The following is a 20,982-nucleotide window of genomic DNA, read 5'->3' on the forward strand; positions in this document are numbered from 1 at the left end:
TATTGTATAGAGCTAAGCTTTTTAAATAAAAATGAATATATTTATTTATATACTTGCGTGATTTTATAATCTATAATGTATTTAATGAATTTAAATAAAACCTAAGGTTTTCTGAATAGTTTTTAAGCATTTATAATATAATGATTTATTTAGAAACATTCATAAATTATGTGGTGTTATAATCATTAACATGATTTTGCATTAATCCTGAATCAAAATTATACTATTTAATTGCATAATTATGCTTTCATCATTTATTAGTTATCATGAATGTGTTATACAATTTTTAGTTATAATTAACCAAATATTTGTATTACCTTTTCTAAAAATATTTCATTTCATAAATTGAGGTCCAAAAAACCCATTGAGCTTAGCGTTAAATAACCTGCCTTGCGATGTAGAAAATACTGAAATTTTTTATAAATAAATATATTAACTATCCATGGGTAAAAATATTAACTAAATTTCAATACCACTGCCATTGCAAACCAATTTCTGTATGCAAAATAAAATTAAAAAGTAGTGAAAAGTGCAGATCTTTAATATTGCTTAGCAGAGAAATGTAAAATTAAAAATTACTAATTGATATATATATATATATATATATATATATATATCAATATGATTCAATAAAACCATCAATTGATCAATTAAGTTGCAAATATAGTTCTTTTTGTATTGACAAAATTGCATAAATAAAAAATATCTTTTTATGCTATGAATGAAAAATATATTATATATTAATTATTAATAATGAATATGTAATCGTACCAAATATTTCACATAAATTAACTTCTCAAGAGCTATGTTCATAAAAACTATAGGTGGAAAATAACATTTTAGCTATATTATGGCACATGAAAATTGCGTACAATAAATATTGTTCATAAATAGCTGTTTAAGACGTTGTTTGTTTTTAATAAAAAATATGTGAAAACCCCACAAGAATTTTTTTTATTTAATATATTAAAAATGTATTTTTTTGCTTGACAAAAAAAATATGCAAAAAAAATAATATATTGAATATTTTTACAGTATGTTTATAGACGCACCAAGATTAGTCATACCTGGTTATTATGCCACTTCATCATAAGCTTATAATATAAGTTTACAGTAAAAAATATCAGAAAAAGTAAACTAATATTTCCATTAAAAAATTCAAGTAGATTTTTATAAAATAGGGGAGACTGGGTCCTGGCTACGGTAAGGGAGAGGTTCAGTGTTAGTCTGGTGATGATTTGCTGGGGGCATTGTTGGTGACATTGTGAAAATTGATGGACAAAAAAGTCTACCACAACATAACACGTAGGCAACTTAATTGGTTAATCGGCTGGAAATCACAAGTCACAATAGAAAATAAACTCCTAATATACAAGACAATTATTAAACCAATATGGTCCTACGGCCTACAACTATGGGGTGCGGCCAGTAATTCAAACATAACTATTATACAAAGGTTCCAAAATAAAATTTTGAAAGAAATCGTGAACGCTCCAAAATACGTTCCCAATTGGTTGATACATCAAGATCTCAGAATTGGAACAATAGAAGAAGAAATTAGTCTTTACTGCTCCAGATACAAAACTCGTCTTAGTCGTCATCCAAACGAATTAGCGTTAGATCTGCTCAAGCTTTTACCACCAAAGCGTCTCAAAAAGCAATCTGCAATGATTTACTACAAAATATCACATAACATCTAAGAAGGTGCTATCGCAGGATAGCGATCCTTCTCACGCAGTCAAATAATATATACCTGTAATAATATATAGCTGAATGTTCTTTGTATAGTTTGCTATGAAAAATAAATAAAAAAAAATTTCAACGGCACTTGAGAAACCCCTTTTCCCACTTCCATGTGAGAAAAGAATTGTGGGTCGCGGATTGGTTTTCCAGTAAGATAATGATCCTTAGCACACTTCTAAATTCCTTCTCACAATCAGTCGAAAAGAAGCAGAAAGAACTCAAATATATGGATTGAGTTGGACAGACAAGAGAGAAAATTGCAACCAACTAATATGAAACAGGTTTGGACGTTCCTACTGAATCGCTGGAATGAAATAACGACGGAACTATTGCATAAATTGATTGAAAGGATGCCCAGAATATACGCTGCTGTTTTACGAGCAAAAGGCAGATATTTAGAAAATATCCATCTGGTGTCCGTGGAATATTCTTTTCAGTAAAAACCGTCATGTTGTACTAGGTTTTAAATTTAATAAACTCAAATTTTTTCAGCGTGCACAATTACACGTTATATTTGTCCCAGTAATGTCCATAAGCCCCTTCACTTATAATTAGGTTCGAGTATTCATAAAAAAAATATTGTTTAGATTGAATCGCAATGAAGAAAAATAATTATAATCGATATCGATTAAAACCGACGTTTACAGAAAAGATTCTTAAGAAAACGATGTGAAAAAAATGGGGCAAATCAGTATAAAAGTTATAAACATTTCTGAGCAGTCTCTTGGGCCGGAGCCCCCTTGGGCCAGAGGCCCGTGTAATTTTGCCAGCCCGGCCGCACTATAGTAACTGATATACAACATACAAACATACATATACATACACGCACATTGACTAGAATGAGTACTGTTAAATTTCTACGGCTATTGTACGTATTTCTAATTTCACAATCACCGATAACTCCGATAATTGTACAACAATGTCGAGAAAGGGATCTTCTTATGATCATCTGTCAGTTATGCAACGCATGTATATGATAATATAATAATTTATCGTCTGCAAAATCGTTATCATTTTGTGTACAAATGCATAAAAACAAACCCTATGGTATTTCTTGAAATTTAGAATTATGGATAAAAGATTTAAAAAACTTACCTTAACTCAAGTCATTTTAAATTTGACACTTATGCAAGACATGTAATGGCCATCCTTCTTGTCAGTGACACACAACTAATTGCAACCGGCATTATTTTCTATAAGGCATGGTAATATCACTTTTATTATCAAAAACACAAACTTTTATTAACACTTAACTGAATGTATATCCACTATTGATAAATACTAAAAATTAATTACATATGTAACTTCGTCACAAACCACGATTAAAAACAACTTGGTCCAACTGGCAGCACATGAGTCACAATATTAACACTCTTGTCAAAATACCACTTTACCATATTCTTAAATTTGCAACAACCTTACGAATGCTTGTACAATGTTTCTTTTAATAATATTATGTTAAATTATGCTTGAACTAACTTAAAAACGGTTTAACAATTAACAACGTATTTTTGCATAACCTTTATCATTACTGAACAATCATCTTCAGCGTTCTGCCGGGTACCGCTTTGCCATGTTAGCCAACATTGACAATCGAAAAATTACATGGTTCTCAACCTTCTAGACAAAATTAGAATTAAATATGTTCATGGTTCTCAATCTTGACGTTGAATATCATTTCTCGTATCAAATTATACATACGATTTTTTATTTTGATATAAAAAAATGCATTTTAGCCGTTTTCTTTATATAAAATTTACAATAAAGTTTTATAATTTTGAGTCTACTTAGCACTTTTCTAAATATCAATTTTTTGGAATCAGCTTCCAAATAAAACGTGATAAAAAATCAAAGATGGGTAAATATATTACTAAAAGAAATTTTAAATGCCACAAAGAATGTACCTAATTGATGAATACATAAAGACAACGGACATGAACACAATAAACGTTACGAACATATTCAGACAATTACAAAAGCCACTCGAGGATCATCCAAACCCACTTGCTAGAGAACTATGCTACAACACTATCAAAGTAATATTAAAAAAGAAATTCATGTTACATTAACATAAGCTAATTCTCAAAATATCTGACGTTGGTACAAGATTTTGTATTTTTAAAGTTTTTTTTCTTTAATCATACAGTTATACTTATTGTTCATTTAAGGACAGGTGTAAAACTGATTATATGAAATAAAATTAAAATGCATTCTCAGTCAACTAAGTAAACTTACAATAGGCAATTTTTAACTCCCCGAAGAAGAAGTTTATGTTTAATCTATCTCTTCCATGATTTTATTGTTATTCGTTATTCAACTTCAGTTAGTTATACATTATGTTAAATATATTATGCATTTTATTGATTTCATTCTGAATTAATCAAAGTTTTAGAAGCATTTGTTAATCAAAATGTTTGTGAGAACTGCTAGTTCTCCTGAATAATTTAGAAATATTTCATTAAATGTTTGATAACAAAATACTTCTACTTAATTTATTTGTTATCTTACAATCACTTATTTTGTTTTGCTTTGCGAATACAGCTCATTATTTTTTTTATCATAAATGAATGACAAGACTTGAAATTAAAAATTAAATGTACTTTAGTTACAACGTATTTAGTATTTTAAAAATATTCTTTGTCTTAAAGATATCTATTTGAAATTTGAAATAAATTGTTTGAAAGTCCACAAATGAGAGTCAAATTCGATACTGAGTAGGTATTTTGTTAGACGTTACTGACTTCACCAGATTTATTAATGATTTACTCTATATAATGATTAATTCTAAAAAGTACTGAGATGATTTTGAACAACATTAATTTATAAGATCCTTAAACAATTAAATATTGCTACATATCAGACGTTATATATATATAATATTTTTAGTGAAAATATTAAAAAATGAATTTGAACGACTATAATATAATGAAAGGCAAGTGTTAATAATTGCATAATCTCTATATTCTTCATATATATATTTATATATACACACATACATTAATATGCACGGTAATATGCACAAATATTTCAGGAAATATGCCTGCATGTTGGCATATATCGTAGAATATAATTTATTAACTCTATATTTTAGAATAAAGCATTTTCTGTTATTCTCTGTTTATAACTATCTTCATAAACCTCTAATAAATTTATTTTACTAGCGTGTTTAGTACTTTTATCAATTATCTCTCAACTAAAATATACAAACTAAGTCAACAAACAAGAAAATTAAGGAAAATCACAATGCCAGCTATAATAAACATAATTTACAAGACAAATGAAAACAATACTAGGCATTTATTATTAGAAAGCTAGATTGAATACTTTAATGAGGAGTTATTATAAAATTAATTAGTTTTAGAAAATTAAATAAACTATATACAAATTACAATGATACAAACAAGACTTGTGTTACATATTTTTTAAATTCAAACATTGACATGATCACAGACCTCCAGTCCCGAGTGCATCACTGGTCATTAAAAAATTTTGAGATAAAATATAACATTAAAATCGAAATATTGTTGCCAAACATATTTGATGAATTTAAGGTATATATCATCACGGTTTTTTGTACAGCAGCAAATCTAATGTTATAAAATATGTTTTTATTTTAAAACTACTAATTGTTAATTTGCTAAATAAAATTCGATATACTAATAAAATCAATTATCTCCACTAATATGTCTAGCAACAAAACCAGTCCACTAAACTAAAATTAACTCTGCCACTCTTGTACACTATCAAAGATTTTTAAATAAATACTACATACAAATGAAAATTAAAAACAACCTCAATATATCAAATTAAGGTAACTAGTACCTTAGTAATTGTACAACAAATTGTACCAATTCATCAGTCCATCTTTTATCCTGTATAATGTAACAAATCACTTATTGTTTTAATGAAACTGCTATATGATTTTGATTTATATCTTTAGTGAGACCACACAGAAAATTTCTCAGGCGATACGAAAATGTCCACAACATTCTGCCGAATTAGCAATGATGTTAATCAGCTGTCGCAACCTACAAGAATAAATAATCACGATATTAAAATTTTTATAAGGTAAAATCATAATTATAAAAGTAAATCGTTTGGCATAGTGGATACTGTATATGTATAAAACAATAAACATTTAATTCATCATTAAAACCGAGTAAAGGTTAATCAAAGAATTTCGTTGCTACTTAACGTCTATTCTCTTGGTCGCATGGCAAACAATAATTATACTATTTAATTTTTTATACAAAATAAAATTTGTAAAATGTAAAGGAACTTTAGGCACGAGTATTCGTTAAGCCAAATGCAAAAAAAAATTTCGCCCAACGTGGGGCTCGAACCCACGACCCTGAGATTAAGAGTCTCATGCTCTACCGACTGAGCTAGCCGGGCTTACAGCAAACATTGATTATGGCCAGGTGTCGTTTTCAACCGAAGATAAAGCGACAGGGATACAAATGTATGAAACATCTCACATTTACTACAAGAAATTATAATTTGTCTTTTTTTATTTAAAACCAGATATGTAAATGTTTGACAAAATGGTGATAAAAGTTCGCAGTTCATTCAAAAATATAATATAAAAATTAAAAGATAAATATACGGAGTAAAAGTTTCCAACAGTAGTTTCTGAAGTTTTGTGTTTTGTACCAGGGTCCTCCAATTTTTAAATAAAATTTGTTCTACTCCCTTAACTTTACTTATAATCAAATTTGATAAATACTCAAATGATAATATAATTCATAACGAATTACCAAATAAATTTTGCAAACGTAAACATACGTTTCAAAGGATTCTGAACATTTTGGCATACCAAAAAAAATGGATGTGTGTGTGTGTGTGTGTAGTATGTATGTATGTTTTGATACAATTTTTCGTCCACGATTTCGGGCGCACAAATCAACCGATTTGAATTGTTAAAAACACATTCGATTTCTATTGATATGAAGACGTGCTGATTAATTAGTGGTGAAAACGGGTTTAGCCGTTTCGAAGTTGGCAAAAAGTGCCAACAACTGTAATTCGGTTTTTGAGAAAAAAGGGTACTCGATTTGGATGATTCAGAAAAACATTTTAAATAAATAATTGATAAAATTTTTGGTAAGGCAGGTCTAGCGGTTTCGGAGATATATAGGAAAAAGTAAAAAAAAATTTTTGATGGTCAAAAATGAACATTAGACGTATGCACATCAAATTATCAGACATCTGATGAAGTTTTTAAAAATGAGTATTAATTTTTTTGTTACAATTTTGTTGGGTTCCGTACCAAGATTTTTAATTTTTAAAGTATACTTATACGGTTCAAGCAAATATCAAAAATTTAAGAAAAAAAAAACTATACAAAGTTTTATACTTTACATTTCAGTTTCAAAATCTATATATTTCAAATGCGTTATTCCAAACGTAATAAATATATCCTCAGATGGATTCATTCATTCACCTCCTGCTAATGTAAACTTTCTCAAGTGCTTTGAGCGATAAGATCCTCACTGTATATTTTATGAACGATAAAATATATAATGATTATAATTATCTATTTGAAAATTTATAAAACAATTATTGTAAATCATTGATCAATTTTTATTGATTACTAATTTTTTTCGTCGAATATATAATTCTGGTACGGAAAGTTCCAGCAATTTGCCTTAAGGCACGATGCCACTAGTTGATATATTTAATCAGTGAATCATTATTCATTCCTTCATATGCATTTATTCCCATGTTTCAAACCATTTGATAAGGATTTTAATCTATTTATTATTGATATATGTTGAAAATATAATGTTTGAGAAATTTTCGTTCAGGTATAATAAAACTCTTGAGAACAAATACTTAACACAAATTTCTATTCATCAAAACATGCTTTTGAGGATTATGGGGGCAATTTTCGGGACAACTTAATTATGCTATGTTACAGGTCTCTTTTGGTAAATACCATCTTGAGTAATATCATTGGTAGTAAATAACTTTCAAAAAGCTATGTCTGTGCTGTTCGATCGAACCTTTTACACTATTCTATTTTTAATACCTAACCTCCAAATGGCACAAATGTTAAATAACAATATTATCATAATCAATCAATATTTTGTGTTGCTCCTGATAACACACGCGTGAAGTCGAACAAAGGTATTCTCTGACGTTTGTGCCATTTGAGGGTTACAGTTTTAAAAGTAGACTTAGTGTAGAACGATCAATCGAACAGCCAAAATATAGCTTTTTATACAATAAAAGAGACATATAACGTAACATAATTATTTTATCCAAGAATTGGCTCCTTAGTATATTCTCTACATAAAATCTGAAGTAAGTAAGGGATTATAAATGATAAGAGGATCAATTACAGGTTTCATTTCCTCCGAGCCCAAACTATTGCATACAGAGCAAAACTGTCAATTTGTAACTGTTATTAGTCAATATTTGTCAGTTTGTGATAGTTTGGACTCAGAGAGAAAGAACCTACAACGTATTCATATGATATCATCACGAATATTCATTGATAATAATAATAATAATAATGGGTGTACTGCCCTAGGGCAGGTCCATGAGCTGACTTAAAATTCCAACTCGATTCAGGGAAGAAGTAGTGTGAGAGTTTTTCCCATTTCCATTTCACACCGCAGTGCCCGAGATGGGCTTATTTTCAATTGGAAACGTATTTTGATCTATATTTTCACTTGAAAATAGTCATCGCGCTGCCCGATGACAGATTGCCAGAGCGGGTAATCGAACGCGCGACCTTGTCCATACAAAGTCAACGCGTTAACGACCTTCGCCACGACGAACCCTCATTATTAACTATTGCGAACTATTACGAACACTAAAATAAATGTATGTACTAAATCGCCTGATAAAACATGATGGTTGTAAATCTACTACCTACCCATCAGCCTGCTACTATGCAGAAGTCGGACAATCATCACTGTTCGATCTTTCATTAGAAACGACATCATCTCCCGAAGCAGGATGGTGTCCATCCAAGGTGGCATTGATGCACGTCAGAGAAGCGGTTGTCGACGACGTTCCTGACTTTTGATTCGAACACACTCCATCACCAACGGCAGCATGTGTGTCGTTGCTGGTGGTGGCCGCGCTACTATTGTTGGGCGTTGAATTGGCGTCTTCTGATAGTCGTAGGGCGAGTTCTAAGTCGCGCAGCACTTCGGTTTCTTTGGCTTCAATTAGACTGAATCGCCTGGAGAGAGGAAATAGATAAATAAAAAAAAATATTGACAATAAAAACGGTAGAAAAAAAGAGTGCGCGTATGGTTCACACGCGATTGAAGTAAAACTTATTTGCTACTGTACAAGATGGCATTCAAGTAAAAATAAATCCATCATATAATAATTTTGAACCACGTTTATTGGTAATATAGTAACACTCGTAATGCACATATTTATTAGTGTCAACAATTATATACATTTATACAATGATAAATTATAAATTATATATTTATAATAACATTAAAAATAAGTATAATATTCAAAAACAATAATGTAATTAAAGTCATACTTCAAATATGACATGATCGGTTTGTCACTGTAATTAGCATTTGCAAATTAACCTTCATTACAGAAATGAAGTAATTGCTGATTAATAACTTCTATAATATTCGTTCACACAGTGGATTATGTTAAACCACGCCTAAAAAATATTGTTTTCGCAACTTCACTCATCATGTAATAATTGTGTTTGAAGAACTTCATGTACTTAAAATTAACATACATCCATTGACTCATGGTATTTTTTTACTTTTTCGCTGGCGATATAATCTCATTCTTTGAACAGCTGTAATATCTGTTTTGTTAAAAAATATTTTCCATTTCAATAACTTCAAAGATTTATAGAAACTACGAATAATATAGAAATAATTTCTAATCAATAAACTTGCACAAATGTTTAAATTGTTTTAAGGAACAGGGTGAAATATTCTTCTGATTCAGGTATTTTTCATTAAATCAAGATTTATACTACGATGTGACTTTAAAATGTTTATTTATCTATGCCGATTTCCTTGTTGATATCGGTACGCATACAACGACAGATCTCTATTCACATACACGACTACTAAACACAATCGACCCGTATAGAAATGATCGAGAAATCATCGAGAAAATATATAGAATACCCGTAATATATAAATATATAGAAATATATAGATACCCGTATAGAAATCATCGAGAGCGAATGACGAATTATTGGCCTTGACTCTTATCTTATCTTATCTGCCGTAACGCACTTCCGTTGCATTTGTACGGATTTACACCCTAGTCGCGCCTGAAGAAGTTTTACTTCAATAAATTTATTAAAGTAGCTGAAGACTATCAATGATATCCGTTGCTGAAAACTTTTGAATACCGGTTTCGACTGCCTAAGAGAATAAATTTACATGATCCTCATTTTACACTTTTTCTTTATCGATATATTGATAAGACTACTATTAATTTTTCCGTAATTGTATAAATCTCTTTTACTATGGTTTTTATTTTGACAATCCATATCTCAACACTGTGTGACAACATCATTGTATGTACTAGTTTTTATATCTTACGTACAATTGATTTTGCATTATTATATATAAATAGATGATCAAGTCAATAATAATAATAATGTAAAAATTGCAGTGATTATTAAATTTACTGCTGCGTATAAACAAATTGTAAAACAGCGTCTACAATGTATATGATGTATATTATTTTTACATCCACAGGATTACATTTTATTGCATTCCATGCACAAATATAATATATGATTTTTTTAAATATATGATTCACATATATTTAAAAATACATTCATTCATTCATTTTCTTAAATTGGTAGTAATATATTTATTACAATGTGTTCGAACGTATTTTCGTTTTATTATATTGGCCATGAAGGTGGCAATCTTCATGGCATTGAGCTTTACACGGGATGGTTGCTACACCTAGTAGAGGGGGTAGCGGAGTGTTTTGATGGAACTAATTGTTCACTTCAAAAAGTAAAGTCCGCAAAACAACATGTATAAAAAATAACCAATAAAAATATCTACTTTCATAATAACTTAGTGACAAATCAGTGATTGTAATAAGAAATGCAACAAATACATAATATACCTACAAATCAGTGTTTAATAGAGTTCACAGCTACAAGGGTTAATTATAACCCAAAAACCTGAGTTATCGAAGGAGAGTTTTAATAAATTTCATAAATGTTTAATACATAAACAAATGAAAAGCTGAAGAGGTTACAATATAAATGAGGAGTTGATAAGCAGACCATCTCACAAACTGAGATACGATGAGGATATGATGAGCTTTTCACTAAATAATGTTGCCAAACTTGAATAAACATAATATTTATTTCTGTCTATAAAAGGCTCTAAGGTTCTAAAGTTGTTTCACACTTTAGAAAAAAACAACTATGGGGCTTCATTTATATCATGAAAAAATCAAGTTAAATTTCGCGAAAAATTAATGGAAAGAAGTAGTATGTAAATTACTTATTCATGATATAAAAACATATAAAAGTAGCAAATTTTTAGACACGGATTTTTGGCGTTCAGGTATGTTTGGTAAGGTCCACTCTGGTTACAAACACCTCAAATGTAAAAACACTTTATTCGAAATGTTGTAATACTAGCCAAACACGACTTATTTTAAATCATTCCCTTTTTAGATAATTTAAAAGCGTTTTTATATTAGAAAATACTACTCTTAATTACTTACGTTACCTTGAATAATTGGTGTAATATATTTATACTAATTACACGATAGTAAAATAAAATGAAACAAAGTAATAAAAATCTAATAATATTAACATAATATATAATCTAACACAAACAATCCACAATAACCTAATTAAATATCATAATTGAAACCATTCATAATAACAATAGTGTGATTAAAATATATCAAGCCAACATAAATCATAATCAGCATGATTTATTATATAATATCTGTAATCTGTAATATATGCTCATAATGTTTAATTAAAATATTTTATGATCTCAAAACTATTATTTACCATTTGGCATTATTAATTATACGTCAAGTTACCAAAAATAAGGATATAAAGTTACAGAAGTCCTTCCATTTAATTACAATTCCATTTTGTTGATATTAAGGGGGTATTCTAGTCTAGAGACATAAATTTTATGTGATTATTGAAAGGCCATGAAAGGGGCAAACAATATTTTTACTATTAATTTTTCTATAAGATAAGATATGATACAAAAAAAAATTTTAAACTGAAAATTTACAATTTTAATTCTAGCATTGATGACCCCTGATTATAGCACTAAATAATCTAGTAAAAAAAATGAATCTAAGGTAATGTTGCATTGGTATGAACTACGGACAAATTTAAATAAACTCACAAAATAGCGAGTGTGATAAAAGCTTTTTTGATATTCTCGATATTTTTCAAAATACTAAAATCCGAAATTTGGGGATGAGTGCAGTTTATCCTGGCGAAAAGTCTATAATGAAGACTGTAAAAATTTCTATTAATTTGGTCCAGTAGAAGTTGAGAAATCGTGAGTATCGTATAGAAAAAGATACTTTCAAGAAAATCTCATTTAAAACTTCGTGAAAGAAGTTAATAGAGGATGATTATCGTGGCCAAACAGTTTATCCCCAAAAAAAATTTGAACTCTTAAAAATCCTCTTGTATACATATTCTTGAGTACAGTAGAACCTCGATTAACCGAACTAATTGCTGTCCATAGGCATTCGGATAATCAAAAATCCGGATAATCGAATGAATAAAGAATAATGTTGTGTATTTATTAAAAATAACAAATACATACACAGATATCAACGAAAATAATGTGCAAAAATTCGAATTGTAGGTATGTACATACATATGAATTAGTCGCGGTTGGTAGTCCGAATAATCGCAAATCCATATAACTGAGGTCCGGATAAACGAGGTTCTACTGTAGTTATACTTTGCAAATACAAACAAAAATCATTTCTTAAAACTTCTAGACTAAAATACCACCTTAAATTGAATAAAATCGTTAAAGCGTAACGATCAAAAACCAATTCCAATATTAGATTTTATTCAATCAGCGATGTCTTCAAATGATATTAATCAATTCTACATCGTTGATAACGATTTTACATAATATAAAGTACTCCGCGATGAGGAAACGTTTAGAATTGAAATATTGAATTACCTGTGCAACGCCGTGAGATGCGCAAACGTCAGATTGAGGTGGGCGTGCAGGCCGAGCAGGGCCACCTCACGGAAGTGGGCAGCGTACAGGTGCGCCACAACGTGGAACAGCAGCCGAAGGATTTTGCGACAGATCACCTGGAATAAATAGTTTGTTACTTTAAGTGAACTAGATTTATTCGAGGCCAATTAAACAAGGCCAATTAAACTTTGTGGCCCGAAGGCAGAAGGGCAGTTTCAATATATTAGTTATAATTTGATAGCGATTTAAAATCATTGCAGTAAAGCTATTGTTGCAATTGAAATTAGATTTGACATGAAGAATATAACAAATATTCTATATATTTATATTCAATTTTAATAATTTTATAATTTAATAAATATATATAGCTTCTATGCTATCTTCTCCACTTTCAATCAATTCAAAATAAGTTGTTGAATTTTTTTTCAGAAACTTGAAGTCGCCGCTTGTTCATATAATTTTATACATCCAACAATTACACTATCAATTTAATGATAGTATGATTGCAATTTTTCAGTCTATCATTACTAAAATTTGCAAAATTTCAATAACAAATAAATGTTACATTATAATGAAAATCACACCAATGGCACTAGGGAGTAAGATAGATCAGAATGATTAAATTATGGATAATCGATAAGAATTTCATGGCATCACAAATTAAATTATATATAAAATAAAATAATATAATTTCAAATCGTTCATTTCTAATTTAGTAAATTTGAAACAGAACAAACTTTTTTTTTAATTACTGGCCTCGATCCAATAGGTCATTTAGCTTTTATTTATTATTTAGATACTTTTTTATATCCTATTTACTATTGCATATAACATATTACATGCCTCATAATTAATTACATGTATATTATATAAGTTTTCAGCATTTTCGATATTTTCACTATTAACTCCAATCAAATTTATGGGTCAATTCCGGCGTAAAATAAAGCAATGTTATGGAAAGGCTATGTTACGCTGCGTTTTTCATATAAAATGGTACTAAAAACTATCAAAATGCTAGGTGGTTGATGTAGAGTCAGGAGTTTTAGATATAAAACCTAACTTAGAAAATGCACAAACGTTAAAAAAATCTTATCATATGTGAAACTTTCTGATCTGTCATAATAATACATGCAAAAAGTAACATTTTCAACGTAAAATGCAAATATTTATTATCAGATTCTTAATTACTACTTATATATTGATAAATATTTGATACTTATTCTTTTTTTTCGACTCGCACACCGGAGATCTTTGGATCGAGTCCTGATACTGTCTATTATTATGTAATTTAATATATTTTATTATAACACTGAATATAATGATGGTAGAAATAATATAAGTTAGCTTAATAATATAAGTATTAATTAGCTAATTTTGGTGTAAAATAGACCGATGTTATGGCAAGGCTATGTTACATTGCGTTTTTCATATAAATGGTGTTAAAAACCATCAAAATGCTATGTAGTTTCTGAGGAGTCAGACGTTTTAGATATGAAACCTAACCTAGAAAACGCACAAACGCCAAAATAAATATCATGAGTGCATCTTTCTGATGTATCATAATAATACATGCGACAAGTTAGATTTTAAGTGTAAAACGCCTGATCGCACAGCAAATACATAGCATTTTAACAGTTTTTAGTAGTATTTAGTACCACTTTATATGAAAAACGCAACGTTTGCTGGTTGCGGTTGCGTTTGGTCTGGTGTAACATAGCATTGGTCTATGTTACACCAGAATTGATTCATTAATCTCTATATTATTTCTACCATCTTTATATTCAGTGTTATAATAAAATATTCGATCTGAACTCGATCCAAAGATCTCCGGCGTGCGATTCAAAAAAAAAAAAATTGAATCAGTATCAATTATTTATCAATATATAAGTATTAATTAAGAATCTGATAATAAAAATTCCAAATATAAACTTGATAGTAATTCAATATTAACTAAGGTGACCATATTTTTTTAAGTCAAAACCGGGACGGCAATTTTTTGTTATACTAATCCGGGACGGAGGGCGGGCTCTTTAAAATAACAAATACTATTTAACGATACAATGAAAAAAAAAGTTTTTATATGAATCATTTTTTATTAATCAAAACTGCGGACTTCTGTTTCAATATTGTGTTGTTAGCTTTTGAGCCTTGTTTAAAATTCTATCAAATTTTTCTCATAATTACGAAATTTTGTAATTTGCAAAAAATAGCGCTTTGTTTGCTTTCATAATTTTTAATTTTAATTTTATAAAAGCCGGGACAACCCGGGACAAAAAATCTAAATCCAGGACAAATATTGCTTTTAGAAAAACCCGGGACACAAGGTGGAAATTCGGGACTGTCCCGGCTAAACCGGGACGCATGGTCACCTTAATATTAACCTATTCGTAAATGGTTGCAAACCTATCAAACCAATCAAAAAATATTTGCTCATCAATAAAATTAATAAAAATAACGAAATAACTAAACTGAAGACAATAGGTTGATGTACAATGAATTGCTCATCTGTCCACTGAATTTAAATAATTTTCCAGATCTTACTTTAGGTGCCAATTAGCTTACCTCAAACGATGTGGGAAAATCTCTTCCGTATTTGGTGGGAAACACAGCTTCATCAGCAACACTTCGTTGGATAAATGTCATCACAAAATCTATATATTGAGGAGCAGGGACTTTGGTTTTCTTTCCTTTCTCATCAAACCACAAATATGTCCTAAAATATAAATATAAAATGTAAATGCCTCAATCATAATGTTCGAACGTCTTTTCGGTTTATTATGTTGGCCATGAAGGTGACAATCTTCAGGGCATTAAGCTTTACACGGAATGGTTGCTACCCCTGGTAGAGGGGGTAGCGGAGTGTTTTGATATAACTAATTGTTCACTTCTAAAAGTAAAGTCCGCGAAACAACATGTATAATAAATAAATAACTAATAAATATATCTTCTTTCATTATAACTTAGTAACAAATCAGTGATTGTAATTTGAACTGAAACAAATGCATAATCTAGAAACAAATCATTGTTTAATACAACCTACAGCGACAAGGGTTAAATTATAATCCAACAACCTGAATTATCGAAGGAGAGTTTTAATAAATTTTAAAACTACGTGGCGGTATACACATAATAATAGAAAAAAATGAACTAATTTAACACAAATAAACAGTAATGTGTAGAATATATGGTTCAGTGAAATTTCATTAATTCTCTTACAGTTTATTTTATACAATTCTAGAAACGCATATATGGCATCAAATATTTCAACTATTAGCATCAAATATCTCAAATATTTCGCTTCAAATATTTCAACAATTGAAAGTAAATTATAGTCTGGTTATAAACTATTAATTGTATAAATTTAAAAAAAACTATTTCAAATTGTAATTAGCAATTCGGGGAAGTATATAAAAATTAAGCAAATATGTTAATTTTATTCAATTATTACAATTCATACAATAAATTACAAATTTAAACTGCACATGTAGAAATACCCAGAGCTGTTTTACATATTTTACATTTTATATCGATTTCAGTACTTCCTGAATACAACATGATAAAACGATAAGTAATGCTGTTAATTTAAGTGTTAATCAAATATAAATATTAAATATTATATCTTATCATTCCATTACCTCGTTCCTGGTCCTGTCATATCAGGGCAACCACTCATCGTGCAGAATTCACTGACGGTTCCATAGACTAAATTCACGTGCTCGAAAAGCGCCATCGCTGGAAACAATGACATTCGAATAAGTAACTTCCGGCAATTAAATAAAATTCATACCGAATTTGGAATAATTATAATTTTAATTTGGTACATTGTTGTAATTTTTAATTAAGGAAGAAATGCTGGTTTTGTTCATGGTCGCATATATGGAGATAAGCACTGTTATTATATGTTATATGTTAATTATATTTTGGGAAGTGTAGGATAAATTAAGTTATTAAAATAAATTAAAAATTGTTTTTATAAAAATATTTATATTTTTTATAAAAACTTATTTTATTTTGAATGTCATGCAGATACTTCATAAAATATTTAACTTGGAACATTGTTTTACACAACAGTTCTTGCTATAAATTTCATACCCTGAGGTTTTAAATTATAGTTAGATTTAGGAGCCAATTCTCAGAAAATATAAGTATGGTAATGCTATTTAAGGGTCTATATTTGTATGAGTTAGTTCGGACAACCTATCAAAAATATATGTATTTGCTGTGCGATCAGGATTTTCACACATAAACCTAACTTCACGTATGTGTTATCAAAAAGACATAAAAAATTGCACTTGCAGTAAAATGGTTATTTGACATTTGTAGATTTTGTAAGTTAGGTTTTATGTGTACAAGCCTGATCTAAGATATTTCCTTGTAATTAACTGTTGAAAAAAATTAAGCCGATTTTTATGGAACTTTTTTTTGGCGATATATATCATGGTCTTATAGAACTTACTGTAATAATAATGCCTTACTACAAGTAGTTTAATTTTAAAAATTCATCAAAGTTTAGGAAAATGAGTAGTTTGTTAAAATTAAAGTTAGACGATTTATAAATTGTTGTATACAAGCATACTTGGTATAGCGAAAGTGTACTTGGCCTTAATGAACATACTAAACCATGAAAGTCCTATAGAAACTGGTCCAATTATGAAAATTATTGATTTTTGAAAATTAGCTTTTCGAAAACACTGCGAGTTAACGTCTTCGTTCATTTTCAATTATGTTAACTTTAATGTTAGAGGCATCCCAAAATGTCCCAAATTGGTTTATCCATAAAGTGTCTAGTTTGTTTTCGGGGACAGAAGAAATCAGAAGACTTGCATCTAAATACAAGACTAGATTGGAAAAACACTTAAATCAATTTGCTAAAGGCCTGCTTTCGCCAAACAACTCCAAAAGGCCCAAAAGAATAAACCCTTTAGTTTTAGCTAGTTAACATGTAATCTAGATTTGAAAAAATCTAGTCTGGAAAAGCAAATGATTATTTTGGTGACAAATGTTAGAGATAAGATTTCAAAACCTAACTAGTGGTAGTCACTTTAAATTTGAAAATTTATGAGATGAAGAGACAAGAGTAATTTCTTTCTCATCAATTCTCACTTCTTCTTCATCTCATCAATTTTCAAATTTGAAAAGACTACCACTGGGTAGTATTTTAAAATCTTATCTCTAACAATAGTAATCAAAATTACTGAATGTTTTTTGCATTATATAAAATAAAAAAATAAACATTAACAATAAACTTCATCCAGAGAAATAATCGACTCCAAATGCAAAATGTTTGCTATCTTCTCCTGGCTATTGGTATAATATTTCTTGGATATAAAAAAATATTACTGAACCACTATTTTCAATATGCTTCTATTATAACAACTTAATAGTCCAGTCATTTGGTCGTTTTGCCGGTACAGTACTCCGGGAATTTTGAAAATTTGTAATCTTATAGATTTCGAGGTGCTCTTTACGAAAATCAACTTTGCCACCTCAAATTTGAACGGCAAGTTGCCGCCATATTGAAAAAATGGCGTCAAAAAACAGCTTTTTTAAAATATCTCCTTTCTGGCTCATTCTACGATAAAAGTATATATGTACGAATTAAACTAGAGAAAATTTCCTACAATTCCTTAGAAAACCGTTTTTTTGTAAAATTGATAGTTTGAGAGTACGGCCGCCTCAAAGTCTTTGCTGCTCTCGCCGTAGTATCAAATCTGTCCATATATGACAGCACTTCGAACTTGACCACATTCTCTCTAATAAATATATTTTCAATGTTAAATTAAGCGAATAAGATCTAGAAATAAAATAATTCAAATATTTTTCTGTTTTTTGCTGATTTTTTAACGCTTCAAGCTACTTGAAGCTATAAGGTGCTACTCAAGCTATAAGTATACTTATAGCTACTTTGCCATCGAAGTGTTAAAAAATTAGCAAAAAAAAACAAAAAGTATTTGAATTATTTTATTTCTAGATCTTATTCGCTTAATTTAACATTGAAAATATTAATTATTAGAGAGAATGTGGTCAAGTTCGAAGTGCTGTCATATATGGACAGATTTGATACTACGGCGAGAGCAGCAAAGACTTTGAGGCGGCCGTACTCTCAAACTATCAATTTTACAAAAAAACGGTTTTCTAAAGAATTGTAGGAAATTTTCTCTAGTTTAATTCGTACATATATACTTTTATCGTAGAATGAGCCAGAAAGGAGATATTTTAAAAAAGCTGTTTTTTGACGCCATTTTTCCAATATGGCGGCAACTTGCCGTTCAAATTTGAGGTGGCAAAGTTGATTTTCGTAAAGAGCACCTCGAAATCCACAAGATTACCAATTTTCAGAATTCCCGGAGTACTGTACCGGCAACAGCCTTTTTTTGCACCAAATGACTGGACTATAAGGGCTCGAACAATTTAAGATAATTGTTTAATAAATTAAATAAATAAGGCAGATGGACACAATAGGTAATGGATCAGTAAAGTTATATATATATTTGATAAACTCATACCAACTTAAAAATTGGTATGAGTTATGGGTATTGGTATTGCTAATGTTCTAATCACTGTGATTTTAGGGATAGTGGCTAAAGCTAAAGGCTTTCAGTCAGAGGTTGCAGATTTGATACCTGTCTGGGACAGCCTGGTGTTAAGTAGTAGTGACATCGAAAAATAGATTTACCAGATAGCAACATGTTTTCAAGCGAAAATAATCCTGATCCAGCAAAAGTCAACAATGTTACAGAAATTGTAATAATTAAAAGTAATCACATAGAGATTCACGTTTGAATTGCCATCTATAAAACCACGTTGTTTAAGAAGTGAGCATAGCAGCTCATGAAACTCTTTAAGTTCTGATTGGTGGTAAAATAAAAAAAAAAAAAAATATTATTACTTATTATTTATATATCTCTTTTAAATCAGATGTACTAGAAGAATAGTAGCAGACAGGCTGCTGGACCATATTAACAATGTAATTATTCTTAACACGTAAAAAGATTGACCAGAGTTTCCATAGATAAAGAATGAGAGTTTTGGTATAAGCAGCCAAACAATGTTTGAGTATTCACTTCCAAAATATTTACCAGAGACCATAAATTGTATTTTGGCAAGTATATTTAAAAAATATACCTCGTCGTGCGATATGGATCCGTTATAACCACCGAGCGTATAGTAATCACCGGCAGACGATTTTTACTAACTAATTTTATCATCGAAAGGAAGCATTATTAGTTTCGTTTTATTTTTATTAGAAGTAGAAAAAACGGTGCACGGTCGCGCTTAATGGTTTGTTTTATAGAAATACCGTTACGAAACCATTTATGGAATTGTTTTTAAAAGCGCGTCGCGTACTTATTAGAAAACGTGTGCTGCCTCATGATGTTACGATTATTACAAGAGGGAAACTACGGACAATGGACAGATTAGTAATGCCATTAACAGTGCTGAGAGACGTAAATGATAAAAAATCAAAACCATGGTGACAATATCAAAAATTTTGAAATTACTTCTATTTTAGACTTTAAAGAAGATATCGATATCTAATTCTAAGATATGTTTTCTAAGTTTTACTTTTCAAGAATATGTGTACAAGAAGGTTTTCAAATTCAAATTATTTTTGGATATATAGCTGCTTGATCACGATAATCCTCCTCTGTTTCCTTTCTCCACGAAACTATTTAAAAACGCTTTTCTCAAATCCGCCTTTTTTGTTGCGATACCTACGAATTCTTAACTTCTGCTGAACCGAATGTCTTGAAATTCGTACAAAGTCTTCTTTATAGACTTCTCATCAGTATCAACGACGCTCATCACCAAATTCCGTTTTTTACCATTTAAAAAAAAAAAAATTGAGAACATCAAAGAAAAGTTGTATTTTTTTTTCAGACTGTTGCTATTTTGTGAAAAAAAAAAGAACTAATGGGTAGTTTATATAAATGCGACATTACTACAAATTAATAATCATTTTATATCGGACAATTTGAAGGGGCTAATATCAGGGTCTGGTCAGATGCTAATTTTTAGAGACACCACTTCATCACTTAACACAATTAAAACTTTT

The 20,982-nt window shown here is 29.6% G+C and overlaps 1 protein-coding gene and 1 non-coding gene across 2 annotated transcripts in view; both read right to left on the minus strand.

Annotated features, from left to right (window-relative positions):
- The window catches only part of LOC113385367 (MOB kinase activator-like 2), a gene marked incomplete in the record, with an annotated part of 296,192 nt that overhangs the window by 58,276 nt on the left and 216,934 nt on the right, over positions 1-20,982 (minus strand).
- On the minus strand, positions 6,066-6,138 carry Trnak-cuu. Its single transcript has one exon. It is a non-coding gene; the product is annotated as a tRNA-Lys (tRNA).

The sequence above is a fragment of the Ctenocephalides felis genome, unplaced genomic scaffold (assembly GCF_003426905.1).
Source record: "Ctenocephalides felis isolate EL2017-DRISC unplaced genomic scaffold, ASM342690v1 CF-g0.4_SCAFFOLD_03571, whole genome shotgun sequence".
In the NCBI taxonomy this organism is placed as follows: Eukaryota; Metazoa; Arthropoda; class Insecta; order Siphonaptera; family Pulicidae; genus Ctenocephalides; species Ctenocephalides felis.